Source organism: Coloeus monedula, assembly GCF_965178545.1.
Source record: "Coloeus monedula genome assembly, chromosome: W".
NCBI classification, from domain to species: Eukaryota; Metazoa; Chordata; class Aves; order Passeriformes; family Corvidae; genus Coloeus; species Coloeus monedula.
In genome coordinates this window covers 24421389-24438700 of record NC_138821.1, presented here as the reverse complement: position 1 = coordinate 24438700, position 17312 = coordinate 24421389, and positions in this window count along the sequence as shown.

The following is a 17312-nucleotide window of genomic DNA, read 5'->3' as shown; positions in this document are numbered from 1 at the left end:
GTCTTTCCTGATCCATCACTAAAAATTGTCACAGCATCCAAAGGCACTTCACTTAACAGTGGTCTTTCTCTAAAGCTTAATTTTGCCTGAAATAATTTATGACTAGGGAAATGAATAGAACAGGTACCTGGATCATTCAATAATGCCATCTGAAGTTCTTCTGAGTTTAGTAATGCCCAATCAAAATATTGCTTCTTCAGAGGCAAATAAATTATCACAAACTCCTTGCCTGCCATAGTTAACAACCTTGACCTGCCTCTGATTATAATCTGAGCTAGCATTTCCATCGTTGTGAAGATTGTTTTTGGAGATCTATAAGGCAAAAAGACCCATTCTATTATCAATAAGGGATCTTTGGCAGAAGCATCCCATTGAAATATAAGACCATACAATTGCATTTTTTCCCCCAGTACTGCAAGGAAGAATGGTTGTGAATCTACACAACGATGTGCTTGTCTTTTCTGAAAAGCCTCTGTCAAGTGCCTTTAGAGCTTCAGGTGTGAGGGTTCTTGGAGATGTAATGTCACAATCTCCCTTTAGCAAATCAAAAACTGGAGCAAGTTCATCATTAGTAATCCCTAAAGTAACTCTAATCCAATTTATCTCTCCCAAAAGCTGCTGCAAATCTTGTAAAGTATGAACTTTAATTCGAAGCTGTATTTTCTGTGGCCTTATTGACTGTTCTGTCATTTTCCATCCTAAATATTTCCATGGTGGAATTTCCTGTATTTTTGACGTTGAAATCTCAAGTCCAGCCCTTTTAATCTCTGTTACAACACTGTCACGAGCTTCCTCCATCTCCTTCTGTGTTGGTGCTGAGATTAACAGATCATCCATGTAATGTAGAATCTTTGCTTTAGGATGTTTTCACCTAGCTGGAGACAAGGCTTTTCTCTAAGATTTATTTCTCTCTGCTTATCGGCAGAGGAAAGCCTATTCATATCTTGAAGGCTTAAATTAAATTCATCCACTGATGGTAAACACTCATCCTGAGTTTGCACATCTACTGTGCTACTGGCAACCCTCCGAGCTGTCATGGGAGCATCCATCTTTGCTTTCATCACTTCTGAAGATGTCATTTCCTGAGATGTAATTTCCGGGGCCTCCCGCCCTCTAGCACCATACGTCACTTCCGAGGGCTCCCCCTTCTTGTCTTCACCACCCTCCCTTTCGGGTGCAATATCACAAGCAGCCAGAGGGGGCCACTGCGAGGGAGCCCGTGGCGCAGTTAAAATTTCAGAGCCGCCATTAATCACTGAGCTGTTCAACAATTCTATCACCACCCGGCAAGCAGGGATTAACATAGCCGCCGCCTTATCGCATTTTGAAGTGAGATCGTAAAGTCTAGTTGCAATATCATCCCAAACTGATTTAGCAAGAAGAAGGTCAAAGTCAACTTCAGGGCAATTACGGAAAACCCAAAGCAATAAATCTTTCACTTCCCTGCTGGGAAGAGGCTCAGAATGTAACTTCAGCAAGGCATCTAACTTATTATAAACATCCCTTTGTTCTTTTGAAATATTCTCACCCATCTCTTAACCTACCCAGTCCCTGCCTCCACTCAGTGTTGAAGACAGTTCTCCTACCGGCGTGCTTTGGAGAAATCGGCCCGCGACCCTCCGTCAAGCTTCCTTTCAGCTTCAGCTTTCGCCGGATCACCCTTCATTTCAGGGTTTGGCTAACGCACGCCAACCGGGGTTATCCTCTTCATCCTACTCCGACCTCTGCGCCGTAAATCCGCTGCACACCGGGCACCACTTGTCCGTTTTCCAGCGCTTTCACGTGTCGGAGGAAAATAACTTTCAGGGATGGGACTATGCAATTACACAAATTTATTGTTTAAAATAACAAACGCATCAGCCAAGGCGTGAGATTTTACAACACCTCCGAGTAATGGCGACTAGTCACAAAATTTAGGGTTACATCATAATTTATAACTTTCTAATCCAATAGACACTTAAAATGACACTTTGTTTTAGATTTATGACCTATCACCTGTGGCACTTCTCACTGCAATGCAGCTCTGTCTTGACCAATAAATTCTCATGTCACGTACACACAGATGTCTCTCTTATGCCATCTACATTCTTAACTTAAACTATATAAAATCACACTATTATATTTTAAAACCCTCCACCAAAACACCCAGTGTACAATTTTACTTATAACTATAGGAATACAAGTTTGTAATCCTTTTGCTTAAAGTCTATAAATCTCTGTCAATTAAGCCAGACCTAGTCTCTTCCAGGGTTGTAAATCAAAGCCTCCTTTAATTGCAGGAGTTTCTACTCCTCTGTCTCCCACAATAAAGAAGTTTATTAACAGACCTAAAAGAAAGAAAAAAAAAGTCAGACCAAACCTTCAGAACACTTCTTCTCCCTCCACCTTTCTCCCTTCTCCCACTGACAACGTAAAAAGACAACCCTTGAGATTTTCAGTCAGTTTACCAATTCTATAATAACCTTTTTTCAGTTCATTTAGGGAGAGGAGTCTCTCTTGCGTGTGCTATGGAGACATCTCCACAAGAAACAGTTCTTTCATGGCTTCAATGTCACAACGAGACAGCCACCTGGGTTGGTTCTCTGCTCGCATCATGTGAGAGTCCCTTCCCCCGACTTACAGCTTTCCCCACAACTGCTTTCGAGGGTCCAATCTTGAGCTACTGGGGTACCATTTTAAGGATGAGCTGTTCAGAAGCAAAGGCTCTCTTCACCTATCTCTGGGAGCATCTTCATCTCTAGGAACAGAGGTCTTCTCCTTCCTTGGGAGCAAGAATCCTCATCACTTCCATCTCTCCCTGTTCAAACTTCTCATCAAATTACAGTTACTTCAGCATTTGCTTATTTCAGCACAGATACTTTTGCTCACAATTACAGTCATTTGCTTGTTTCAGCACAGGTACTTTTGCTCACAAGTACAGTTTGAATGCTCCACCTCCCCATGCTTTCATGAAATTACAACAGGTACTCTGATGTATCATAGTCCATCACCATAGCTTTACAACAGAATTTCACCTTCTAAGCTTGAAGCATTGAGGCATCTCCTCTTTCTCCTCTCTCAGGGTTTCAGTTCTTCCTTCTTCACTGACTTTGATGTCTTTATGGTGTTGACTTGGGAGAGGATTGATGTCTGCAGGCTTCATCTGTTCTGAAGGAAACTTACAGCACTAAAAGGGTTAATCTCACCCGGGCCTTGCAGCTGGAGTTTGCTTATCGCTGTTGGTCACATGATCTTTGTCGGGCAGCGGTCTCAGATGAGTCCCAGCTGCACCAGGTGCTGCCTGCACAGAGCAGGGCAGCAGGGGCCACCTGCACAGAGCAGGACTGGGGGGCGGCCACAGATGGAACAGGGCCACGCCACAGCCGACCCAGCCGGGCCAAGCAAGGCCCAGTCCGGCCCCGCTGGGCCACCTGCAGGCCCCCCCGCTACCTGTTCAAAAGCCGGAAGGCAAGAGAGAGCTTTCCTGGGGTTTGTTCATTCTTAAATGTGGATCACAGAGGTGTGTCTAGCTCCTTAAGTGGCTTAAAAAGTTGCCAATATTCAAACTAGCCAGTTGATAGGTTCTGTCAGGTCATAGAGAAAGCTGTAAGCACCTCTTTGCAAGAGAATCACTTCCGTAGCTATGCTAACCTATGACATTTACTTATTCTTTCTCCCAAATCTACAAATAGGGTTCTCCCTAATCTAGGGGTTTCAATCTCCTTTTATAATTGTCGTTTGGTTTTTGTGTATAAATCTTCATGTGGGGTTGACCTGGGGTTAGGTTGCGGTGTTTGTTTTGTCACTTCATCTACTATTTGTTCTTTTACCAGATTGTGGACATAGATTCCACCCCCTAGGGCAAATGTAAAACAAATCCATCTTTCTCCTTTTGGACACTCACTTCCCATAATCTCTTGACCATCTAATCCTAAATTTTCTGCAACCCAATATGTTTGCCCGTCTTGCGTGCAAGTTTCTAATTTGGATGGGTCATAACAGTAACTGTCGATATGAGTGTGAGCAGTGAAAAAGGAACCTTGAGTGTTACCGAAGTAAAGTGATTGATAGCATTTGTGACATGAATTTTCTTGAGCTTCAAAAGGGAAGAGACAAAAAAGGAGTAACAGAGGTCCAGTATGACTTATACCCCCACCTCCCATGCCTATGGGGTTGCTACCCATAGCAGGTGCCTATAATCTTCTCGGCGGTGAGTACAGCGGTCAACCCAGTCTTGCCCTCTATTTTTCTATCGCTCTTTTTCTAAGTAAATCGCTTTTGGCACTTCGGTGTTGGGGTTTTTCACTCTTCAACAGTGTACTAGTTTGAAAACAAACCAGTGGGAGGCACCAAGTCAGAATAACAATTTAATGGGGAAGTTAAAAAAAAAACAAACAAAAACAAAAACTAAAAGAAAACACTGGTTCAAACTGACAGAGTCAAGATACAACCTGAGTCCCTGTTAGGCAGGGTGGTGGTAGCAGTCTGATAGAATGGTGGCTGCAGTCCTCTGAAGTGGTGATCCTGTAGAAAAAGGGTCTGCTCTTCCTCAGAAGGTCCAATGGTGGCTGTGTAGCTCCTGTCCTCTGGAAATCCAGTGGAAAGGTGTTGTCTCTGGTGTTCATTCTCAGCTTATATCCAGGATGGGATGCTTGGTTCCTCCCTCTGGGTGGAGCATCTCACAATGGGGTAATGAGTCATGAGGCCAAGTGTTGATTAGGCTCATTAACAGATGATAGTCCGGAGGGAGTTATCTCTGAGTCATGTGGCAGGACAATGATGGGCCATTAACAGCAAGATAGTCTGGGGGGAGGAGGCAAGGAAACACTGCCCCACCTGATTTCAACAGCTCATGAGGATGGTAATGGAATACACTGCAACCCAGGACAAACAGGCACTAGGAGCCCCCATACACAAAGCAGGTTATTTTCTCTTATCCAATTTCCAGGCAAACCTCTGCTTACATTCGGATACTGTGGATTCCCACTGCTCTTCAGGGACTTCCCATTCACTTGGTATCAATAATTCCCAACCACAAATTAAACTATTTCTACTTCCAGTAACAGCCATCTGTTGAAAATTGGTAGGTAACTCGTGCAACATGTCATACAATACGGGTGTCTTTTATAAGAGCTACAATACCATTTTCATTTCTAATCTGTATATTTACATATAACCCAGTGTACTAGTTTAGGATCAAACCAGTGGGAGGCACCAAGACAGAATAACAATTTAATACGGAAATCAAAAAAATAAAGGCAGAAAACACTGGGTTAGACTGACAGAGTCAGGATACAACCTGACACCCTGTTAGTCAGGGTGGCGGTAGCAGTCCAATAAGATGGCTGCAGTCCTCCTGAAGTGATGGATGTGGTTCTGTCGAAGCAGTGGTCCTGTAGAAGGGTCTGCTCTTCCTCAGAAGGTCTAGTGGTGGCTATGTAGCTCCTGTCCTCTGGGAATCCAGTGGAAAGGTTGTGTGTGGTGCTCGGAATCTCAGATTACATCCAAGATGGAATACTTGGTTCCTCCTTCTGGGTGAAGCATGTCACAATGGGATGATTAGTCATGAGGCAAGGTGTTGATGGGCTCATTAACAGAAGATAGTCTGGAGGGAGTTATCTCTGAGTCATGTGGCAGGGCATTGATGGCCCACTAACAGAAAGATAGTCCAGAGGGAGGAGGCAAGGAAACACTGCCCCACCTGGTTTCAACAGCTCATGAGGATGGTAATAGAATACACTGCAACCCAGGACACCCAGCTAGCGTGTCTTGTATTAGGGTGTATAAGGCACGGTATATGCGTTGCTACAGGAGGTGGCTGTATTTCAACCCTTAGGTCGGGATATAAGCAATTTTCTTTGTGCAAATCACAAGCTAAATGCAATATTTTCTGTGTTTGAGATCTATATAAACCAGATCCTCCTGTTTGGAGGGGAAGTATCCCTCCCCAGGGAGGGTATCTGAGTTTTCTTAAGAGTTTCTCCAGGGGGTACTTGAAACCATTCATATAAGCTTCTCCTTACTTAGCAGTTGTCTGTTATCCTCGGGGGATTATTTGGGTCATCCCAATTCATTACCACCCAATTCCTGCTTAAGAGTCAATTTCATATCACCAGGTGTCGATGTTTTGGTCCACTTTTTAGGTTCTTCCACAGGTCCTTTGATTTGGCTGGCATGGATCCACCCTCTTTGGTCTGGATTCCTGCTTCTGTCGTCAGCAGTACCTGAAAAGGACCTTCCCATTGTGGAGCTAAAGATTGTTCTTTCCATGTTTTAACCAATACCCATTCCCCAGGGTGGATATTATGGATTCTAAAATCTAAGGGTGTGGTTTGAGGGATTATTCCTTTCAATCTCAAATTTTCTAAAGTCTGTGCAATTATGGTGGCGTATTTTTTAACTCTTGCTTCCACTTCCTCGTAAGTGGAAGTTTCCTGATGGGAGATCAAAAAAGGCAATCCAAACATCATTTCATAAGGCAACACTCCTATGTCTGATCTGGGTTGTGTCCGGACCCTCAGTAATGCTAAAGGCAAACACTTTATCCATGACATCTGGGTTTCAATCATCAGTTTGGTTAAAGTCTTTTTCAGAGTTCAATTCATTCTCTCTACCCAGCCAGAACTCTGTGGGTGCCACAGGGTATGTAACTCCCATTCTATTCCCAGGGCCTGAGTTATTTGCTGTAATACCTTTGATGTAAAGTGTGTTCCCCTGTCTGAGTCTATTTGGTTAACCATTCCATACCTAGGAATGCTTTGTTCCAAAAGGGTTTTTGATACTATGTTTACAGTGGCTCTAACAGCTGGAATCACTTCTACCCAATGAGTTAAGTGATCTACTATTACTAATAGAAACTTCAATCTCTGTACTTGAGGAAGTTCAGTAAAGTCCACTTGGATGCTTTGGAATGTTCGCATGGCTAACTCACGACCTCCTGATGGTGTTTTTCTCATAACCTTTTTATTTACTTTTTGGCAAGTCATACATCTCTCAGTTACTTGCTTTGCTAGTCTAAAACCCCCAATGCACCCATAATTCCTTAAAAAGTGATCACACAAAGCTTGGGTACCACAATGAGTCTTTTGGTGCATATCTTCTAATATTTTTTTAGACATGGGCTTATTGAGTAGTTGTCTCCCGTCAGGGAGTTTCCATTTTCCAGATTGATCCTGCTCTCCCCCTATCTTACTTAATTCTTTTCTGCTGTATTAAATTTTGGAATTTCCCATTCTCCCTGGCTTTGAGTCAAAATCAGCATAACTTTTTCACTCCCTTTTTCTGCTGCATCTCTAGCTTCTTGGTCTGCCAAATTATTCCCTCTTATTTCTAGCGTCATCCCTTTTTGGTGTCCTTTGACATGCATTACATCTATGTCCTCGGGCAATTTTAGTGCTTCTAAAACCTCTAAAATAAGTCCTTCATGAATTAGCCCTTTGCCTTTTGAATTCAACAGTCAAAAAGAAACGAAGTGCCAGTCCGTGTTCGGGCGCCAAATGTTGAAAAAGTTTGACGACTTCGGCAGGGGGAGACATTGCAGACAACCAATGTGATTGATAAAAGCAAGCTCCGTTTATTAGCAATCCAGAGGCACTTATATAGTATACCAGCTTGTTAACTCTTTATTGGCTTAAACCTATCAAAGCACATTTCTGCTTCTACATAATTAGACTACATTGGCAAGCTTCTACTAGTTATGTTATGATTAAAGAATTCAGAGTTCACCCTCCCTTCTCATGGTCAGTACATCTTATCTGCACAGCTGCACATCCTCAAAACTCCCTTTTTGTTCTCAGGCCTGTTTCTCACACAGGTACTTTCTCATGCAGGCAGTTTCTCACACAAACCTTTGCTTGCAGGCCTTTTGCTTGTACAGTTGTTATTGATTTGTTCCCTTTATCAATAATCCATGTCCCTGATCCTCTAATCATTTTGCAACACCCTCTTTCTTCCCAAATTTTCCCAAAAGTGTGCACTACTCCAAATGCATATTTTAAGCCAGTATATATAGTTCCTTTTCTATATGCTAAATGCTCCAGTGCTCTTTTTAGAGCATATAATTCACAAGATTGAGCAGACCAACTAGGAGGTAATTTCCCTTTTTCAATGGTTTGCATACTCTCTCCATCAACTAAAGCATATCCTGACATTCTTTTCCCTTGTATATATCTAGATGAACCATCCACGTACACTTTCTCTCCTTCTGGGAGGGCCTGTTCTGCTAAATCTTCTTGGACTTTAGTTTGATATTGGACAACTTCTAAACAATTGTGTGTTAAATCACTCTTTGGTTCTCCATATAAAAATTGAGCCAGAATTAAACTCATCTACCTTCAGTGTTAAATCATCACTGTTTATCAAAATGGCTTCATATTTTAACATCCTTGAATCAGTTAACCATTTTTCAGCTTTTTGATTCAGCACATTTCAAACTGCATGAGGTGTGTATACAATTAGTTTACCTCCAAAAGTAAGTTTACGGCTCTCTTCCACTAGGATAGCTGTGGCTGCTATGGCTTAAATACATATTGGCCAACCACGGCTCACTGGATCCAATAATTTAGATAAATAAGCTATGGGGTTTTTTACCCCCCCCCCCCCCCCCCCCATTCTTGAACTAAAACCCCATGAGCTACTCAATCTTCTACATTCACATACAGGAAAAAGGGTTTTTCTTCTGATGGTAAACTTAATACTGGTACTGAGGTCAATTTAAGCTTTAACTCCTCTAGTTGATTGTTATCTTCTTTGGTCCACTTTACCTTGTCTCCTTCTATCATTTTTTCATGTAAGAATTTTACTGCTTGAGTATATCCTTCAATCCACAGCCGACAATAGCCAAGTAGCCAGAGCAATTTTCTAACTTCCCTTTTTGAAGAAGGAGGGGGAAGGGACAAGATCCCAGCGATCCTTTTAGGATTTAATTTCCCACTACCTTTGCTTATTAAATGACCAAGATACTTCACTTCTGATTCCAGAAATTGTCGTTTCTTCTTTGACACCCTCAATCCTTTGCTCCCAAGAAAATTCAAAAAGTGTTATGGTAGTCTCTCCAACTTCGGTTTCTCCTGATATTAAAAGGTCATCTACATACTGAGTAATTCTTATCCTAGGGGATTTAGGGAAGGTCTGCAATATTTCCTCTAACGCTTGCCCAAATAAATTCGGAGACTCTGTGAACCACTGAGGTAATTTCGTCCATCTTAATTGTTGTTACCATCTGTCATGGGTTAGCAAGCATAGTCCCAGAAGGGATGTTCTTGCAAAGGGGTGCTTACAGCTTCCTCTATGACCTGACAGAACCTATCAGATGGCCAGTTTGAATATGGACAATTCTTTAAGCCACTTAAAATTGTGACCGCCTCTGTGATCCACACTTAAGAATAGGAAACTCTGAGGCAGAGCCTCTCTGTCTCGTTTCTGGTGCTGGGACAGGTGGCTGCGGGCCCCGTGTGGGGGGCCAGCGGGCATGGCCCAGGCCCTGCTTGGGCCAGGCCAGGCCGAGCCACAGCCATCTTGGAGCCGATGGGCCCTTTTCCACCCATGGAACCCCTCCTCCCCCACAGTCCTGCTGTGGACATTCCAGCTGCAAGGCCTAGGTGAGATTAACCCTTTTAGTGCTGTGAAGAGCTGAAAACCTGAGGGAAGAGAAAGAGGAGATGCTTAAAGCTGAAATTCTGTTGTGAAGCTATGATATATCAGAGTACCCATTGTAATTTCATGAAGATATGGGGGGTGGAGTGTTCAACTCGTAAGCAAAAGCACCTGCACTGAGATAGGCAGATGCTGATGCAGCTGTAATTTCATGAGAAGTTTGGACAGGGAGAGATGGAAGCGATAAGGACTTTTTCTCCAAATGGGAAAGGAGAAAACCTCAATTCCTAGAGATGCTCCCAGAGATAGTCCTAGAGATGAAGATGAGGAAGACCCTTTGCTCCCAGGGAAGGAGAAGGGCCTCTGTTCTTAGAGATGAAATGCTCCCAGAGATGGGTGAAGAGAACTTTTGTTTCTGAATGGCTCAACCTTAAAATTGTACCCCAAAAACTTCAAGACTGGACCCTCGAAAGCAGTTGTGGGAAAGCTGCAAGTTGGGGAAGGGACTGGCATGCGAGCAGAGAGACTCCTCTTCCTAAATGGACTGAACAGAGTTATTTGGAAGTGGGCAGCTGTCTCGTTGTGATAATGTTTTCATAGCATGAGCAAGAGAGACTCCTCTTCCTAAATGGGCTGAGCAAGGTTATTATGGAAGTGGTAAACAGACTGAACATCTCAGGGGTTGTCTTTTTACATTGTCAGTGGGAGGAGGGAGGAAGGTGGGGGGAGGAGAAGAGTTCTGAAGGTGTGGTATAATTTTTTTTCCTCTTTTAGGTTTTGTGGGGTATGCCCAGCCCCTGCCCTGGAGGGATCTCTGCTGAGATAAGAGATTTCGCAATCGCCCAGCAGGACTCCCTGGAAAGGCAAACACTTCTTTGGTCACGGAGAGAAAAGACAGACCCACAATCCTTTAGGAGAAGCTATGCAGATCCTTCGTAACCCATTGGCCTGTACCCATCCCAGATCCTCTGTAACCCATTGGTCCTTTACCGATCCCCTGTACCCCTATAAAAGCAAGTCCTCTGGCCCCTGTGGCTCAGAGAGAATTCTCGTCCCTGGCTTTCCCCTTCGCTGGAGGGGACCAACAATAAAGCTACCTCTGTGCGGAACCAGCCACACGAGTCTTTCTCATCTCTCTCTGGTCTGACCTGGCCTGGAGGCTGCCCTGCATAGCTGAGCTGGAATCACGAGCTGATAATCACTAAAGAGCTGACAGTCTCTGCAAGGGCCCTCCTGCCAGCAGCTGAGGGAAGACACCGGGCCTCGGGAAGGCGATTCCTTTCGGGATCATCTCCCCGGACCGGTCACCTCTTCCTGGGTCAGAGCCACGGACCCTCACCAACAGCTGTAATAAGGTCTGTTAATAAACTTCTTTATATTCTTTCAAGTTTGGTGCCTGCTTTGCGTTTCTCCTAATTCTTATCTCACAGAAGGTAAACAGTAATGAGTATCTTGGACCAAACCACTACACTAAATTGGTGTTTCTGCCCGGTTACAAACCCAACCCGCTACACCGTTCAGTGTCTGGATCTTCCCGTTCAAAAGCAAAAATATCTCAACTATCCTCTGCTAATGGACAAGCCCAAAATGCATCTTTCAGATCCACAACACTAAATCACTGATGCTGAGGTGGGACTTTACTTAAAAGGGTATAGTGTGGATGCTAAAAGGCAGGAGCAGAGGAATTTTCCTGTGAAACTTTTCTTTCTCATAAGAAAGCAGTAAGAGAAATCCAGCTTCTCACAGTTTCTCTGTGAAAGCTTTCATTCTCATGTGAACTGGATGAACAACAGTTTGAGAGAATGTAAACCATTTCTGCACCTGCAGGTTGTTGTGAGAACAGTAGAATTGTTTTCAGTCTTGTGAGAATAATATTTGGAACTGGGTGTCTTACTGCTCAACCTATCACCTTCAGAGGTGGTGGGTGAATAAGCCAATCATGTAATTTCTTTATTGCGAACCACACTATAAAAGATGAGCTTTCCATTGAACATGGTCTTAGCTCTGCTTTGGCCATATTATTTGACTTGGATTTATGTCGTGATTTCGCCGTTCTCTGGGGATAACAGCGACAGTATAGAGATTAGGTACCACTGGGTATCGAGGCTTAGTCCTTTTGTTAACCTCCCTTAGGCCCAGGACTAATCTATAAGTCCCGTCTAGCTTCTTTACTGGGAGAATAGGGGTATTATGAGGAGACATACAAGGTTCTAATGTCCCATCTTTTATCAATTATTCGATTACTGGCTTTAAGCCCTCTCTTCCTTCTAATGATATGGGGTACTGATGCACACATATAGGACATTCTTCCTTTTCAATTGTTATTTTTATGGGGTCAATATCTGTGGATACTAAAAAAGTTAGGAGCAGAGTGTCGAGGTCTCCTCCCCCTGCCACGTAGACCTGGGAGAGGGGCCTTGAGGGGAGGCAAGGGGTTTCCCGAGCCCCTGGTCAGCCTCGTTCCCGATTGGTTGGTTTGTGTTTCCCTGCGTGGGCAAGGACCCTCGGTCCAGACTGTGAGAGTTCCTCGGCAGAGCTCTGGCCATGCGGCTGAAGAAATAAACATCTCTGAAACATCTATCAAGGATCTGTCCATATATATTTCTTTTCCACGGGACTCCTGGTTTGATATATGCGTGTCTGCAGCATCCTGTGAAGTTTTCCTTTCTCATGCAAGCTAGCTAAGAAACAGTTTGAGGTTTTTGTAAACCAAGGCTTTATCTCACAGGTGCGAACTTGTTTTCCAAGTTGTTATGGTACATTGAAGAAAATATTTTGAATGGGTGTTGTAAAGCTTCCACCAATCACTCTGAGAGGTGGATGGTCAAGCGGCCAATGGTATCATGCCAGTCTTGCAAACTATACTATATAAGCAGAATTTATAATTAATTAAATCGAGCCATTTATTCTGGGCTTGAATTGTGTCGTTCTTTACGCTGTCCCCGGTGCAACAGCAACAAATATCCAATCCTTCCCTATTCCCCTCTCCAGCCCAAACTTCTTGGTTAATTCTTTCCTCATCTTCTTGGTGGAGCTGTAGCACTTTGGCTGCCATTTTTCCTTCTTCAGGTGTAACCCCTATTCCTAATTGCATCTGCATGTCTCTCCCTGATAAGTTACAACCTGCTCCAGGGACTAATAAAACATCTCCCATCCCTATTCTACTTTCCTCTTCGATTACTATGTTTTTGATTACAGGAGCCTTAAAACCTTCTCCCTTTGCTCCCATTACTTTTATTATGTCATTACTTATATTACACCCATTTGGAATATTAACCACACAAGTTCTTTCTGCCCCAGTATCAACTATAAATTCTAATGACTCCTCCTGGGGGCCTACTTTTAACATTATTAAGGGCTCTAAATCATATTTATCCCCCAGGAGGTAGAGCCCCTGACACCCCTAGTCCTGTATTCTGTCCTGTTGTACTTCTTTAAACACCTCCAGGTCTCTATTCCACTTTGGGCATTCCCTCTTAAAATGGTCCTCCCTTCCACAATAAAAGCAGGCACTGTTTGAAACATCCTGGCTATAATTCGGGTTGCGGTCTCTTGCTCCCATTAGTGGTCTGCTCCTCCCTTTTCCCCTGTTACTTGGGGCATTGTTTCTAGGGGTTTCTACCCTAGAGGGGGTCATAGGTTTGAATGTGTCAACCCCTCACATTGTGGCCACCATGATTTTTGCTTTGCTTTTTGCTTTTTCTTCATCTCTTCTCACATAAACTTTTTGCGCTTCTCGTAACAGTTCATCTAATCCTCTATTTTGCCAATCATCTAGTTTTTCTAACTTTTTCTTAATATCTGGCCAAACATGTGGGACAAAGTTAACTTTTAATAATGCTTGGCCTGCTGGACTGGTAGGATCTATACTGGAATATTGCTGTATATTTTTCCGAAGTCTTTCCAGCCATTCAGTTGGGGATTCTTCCTTTCCCTGCTGACTGTTAAAAGCTTTATTTACATTCTGCCCTTGAGGAACAGCTTCTTTTATCCCTCTAACCAGTAAGTTGCGATAATCACTCATATCCCGCCTGCCTGCCTGCCTCAGTATTGTGGTTCCAGTTGGGAGAGGTCATGGGCATCTTTTGATCTCCCAGTGGCCCCTGTTGATTCTCCCTCTCCCAGAGTCTCGTTCCAGCTGTCCTGATAATTTCTCTCTCTTCTTGTGAAAATAAAATACAAATTATAGACTGCATTTCTTCCCATGTGTAAATATTGGGTCCCAAAAACTGTTCGAATTGTTCTGAGAGGCCTATAGGATCTTCTAATAAACTTAATTTCTTCCTTAAATGCCTCTGCATCCTTTTTGGAGCAGTTCCCACTTTGCCCGGTCAGCTCTGGACGCAGCAGGCTGCGGGGGCCAGCCTCCGGAATCCGGGAGACCAGAGGTCTGGCTCGTGGGTCCTTCCACAGGACCGCGGCAATAGAGGCAGGTGGTGGAAGAAGGAGGCAGGCTCAATTGTGGATGAAATCCGGAAGGTTTATTGTGTCTCCGAACAGGGGACCTCGCCCCCCGGGGGTGTCCAGCAATGAGCAACCCTGAACGCGCCTGCCAGGGGTTTTATGGGGGGGTGGCGACAGGGGAGGGATGACAAAGGCATCGAATCAGGGAAGGAGAAGGACGGGTCTGCGGGATGAAGGACACACAAGGGAACCTATCTTGGGAAAGGAAGGGAGGGATCCTCTCCCCAAGACCAATCACTCGACGCCCCTGCCAGAACTTTCTAGAAGCTTGGGAGGGGTGCCGGAGCGATTGGCAGGGGTCTGGGAGGAGACAAATAGAGAAAGCAGGGTTATGAACACGAAACCAGGAGGGTATAAACTGGGATGGTACAGTAACACGAAACCCAAAGGGGAGACCCGGACTGAACCAAACAAGACACGCTCCCACACTTAAAATTTCTAACTTCCATGGAAGTTAAAGGGGCATTCACAAAGCCTATTCCTCCATTGGCCCCTCCCATCAGTACTTCTCTGAGGGGAAATGTTAGTCCCATTTCCCTCCTCTCCTACTGTGTTTGTATTTTTACTGGTCTTTGAGCTCCCTCTTGTGTTCCAAGAAGGACCCTCATGTGCCGGAGGAGGGGCAGTGTGGACTATGGAAGGTGGCGGTAATACTTCTAATGGTTCCTGTGGATACAAATATTGCTGCTAGCAAGAATTTTTCTTGCTTCTTTCCAGTCCCGTGAGATACTTTTCTCTCTCACCGAAGATATTAGCAGAGTTCTATAAACTATGAACACCTGCGACCTTGTAAAGCCTTGTTTATAGTACAGTAGGAAAATATTTTGACAATGGATGTTTTAGGATTTTTAGCCAATCACCCCAAGGGGTGGCTGATCCTTTGTCCAATTAGACTATGAAGAAAAAAGTCTATAAAAGAGTTTGTAAAATAATTAAATAAATGAATCTTGCTGCACAATTCCTGCCTGTTGGATCTCTCTTCTCCTCCCTACCACTGCAGGCCACCTTAATATTTGGTGAACCCTGACGTGTCCTGCATGCTGTGAGCCAAGCCAAATTTATCTAGAGGTATGCTGTTGTTCCCCCCCCCCCCCCCCCCAGACCGGGATGTCCGACGGGACTGAGAGAATGGTGAACAGCGGCTTAAAAACCGACACTGTATTATCGGTCTGGAGAGGTGTTTTCAGTTTAATGGACACCTCCATTTCTGAGAACTCACTCTGTGAGTTATTAGACTGGGCTGCCCTACATGGCATCTCCCCGAACAGAGACACCACCCTGGATTTCGGGCTGTGGCAAGAACTTGGCTCTGCACTCTGGCACGAGTTCCCATCTAGGGGTCTGTCAGTGCTGGAATTACTACGCACGTGGCAGGGTTTGTTTAATCTGCTGATAGGCTTTAATTGTGGCAGCAGAGCTGGCTCGCCTGTCTCGGTGGTGTGTGACGGAGAGATACCTGAAGAAGACCCCACAGACCTGGCTCTAGGGGCGTGTGGTGGCAAATCCGAAAAATCCCCCCTGGCTCCACGGGCGGAGAATGCCCCAGAGCCTGCACCGGGTCATCCTGCACTGCCGCAGGACCCCACCCCCCCCGAGGACCCCACGCCGGCAGAGCAACTGGCTGGAGTGTGTGGGCAGTGGGGTGGCGCACAGCCCGCCTTGCCTTTCGGCTCAGCAGCGGTCGCCACTTTTTTGGTGCCGCGGTTCAGTGGGCTGGCGTCCTGGACCCCCATGGCGGCTCCTAGCCTGTCTGTGCAGGCGTCTGCTATGCCAAGAATGCCTAGATGCGGCTCATTACCCTCCGTAGTGACAGACTGCTCCGTGGAAAAGCAGAACCAAGCAGTCGACCTTTTAATATGGCATCTGCCTTTGTTGACAGAGCTGCCGAACATATCACGGCAGCTGGCAGAGCTGCTCAGCTTGCAAAAGCAGCTGTTGCAGCTGCCAGAGCAGGGCTCCCTGGGCCCGTGAGAGACGCGGAGAACCCAGAAGTGGCATGGCCAGCTGCTCCCAATTTGGAACCAGTGGCGGCAGCAGTGGTCGTGGTGTTAGTGACCGGCACTGCGCCAGCGTCCCAGCCGCCAGCAGAGCCAAGACCGATGAAAGAAGCGATGGCCAGCGGCGGCTCCAGGTGCTACCACAGCACTGGAGACGGCCACAGCAGCCCCAGCACTGGATCGGTCGAAACTGCCTGAGATTGCATCCCTGACAGCGTCTGCGGTTCAAACCCCTGCACAGCCGACTGCAGCCTCTGCTGTCAGTTCCTCTTCTGGTAGGTGGATTCTTCCCCGCCCACCTCTGTTCGTTCATGGCTCCTTGAAGCTGCTCATACCCGCCAATTCATCGTTGGGCAGTGAGGCAGAGGAGGAATTGACCCCGGGGCGTAACGCCATGGTAGCTGGGCAGCGAAAGAAAAGGCTGCTCCAGTCTCGCCCCTGGACCTTCCCGGACTGCACTGTGACAGTGCATCCAACCCACTACAACCGTTTCTGGGAGTTGCTTAAGATGCGGGCTCTGGAGGAGGGTGATTGGGATTTATTGGAAACACTGGGGATGCCAAGCAGATTTGAGGATTCTGAGAGTAATCGGGAAGCTGCTACACTGCATCCACAGGCTATGCCAGTAGTTCAGGGTGATAGAGACACCCTGAAAGGGAAGATCCAAGCTTTCCCAGTGTATAAGGCTCTCCCAAATTCAGGCCAGCATGATAAGCATAATTGCCTGGAAGGTTGCACAGGATCTGCAATTCAAGGTTGCACAACATGGGCTCTGTTCTGCTGAGGTTATGCAAATAATAAGGGTGATAAAGACGGATTTGCTTGCGCCATTTGATACCAGGCACTTAGGTAAAATCCTATTTCAACCTGTACAATGTGCAGTTTTTGAGAAAACCTGGAGAAAGTTGGCTGACAAGGCCACATTAGGGAATATGCAGCTCCCTGCTGAGGACCCTAGACATGCAGTGGGGACGGATGCTCTTATGGGGACTGGTCCCTTCTCTGATCCAAATCTCCAGGGTACCTTTCCCTCTAGCATCCTGCAGCAAGCTCAACAGGTCGGCATGGCTGCCGTGTTGAAAACCATAGAGATGGCTGCTCCTAGAAAGCGATATACTGAAATAATTCAAGGGAGGTCAGAGTCATCTCTCTCTTTTGTAGAAAAAGTCGCTGCTTCTCTCGAGAAGCAGGTCAACGATGACTGGTTAAGACAGATGTTGTTAAGGCAGTTAGTGAGAGACAACGCGAATGAGGAGTGCAGAAAAATCATAGATGCCC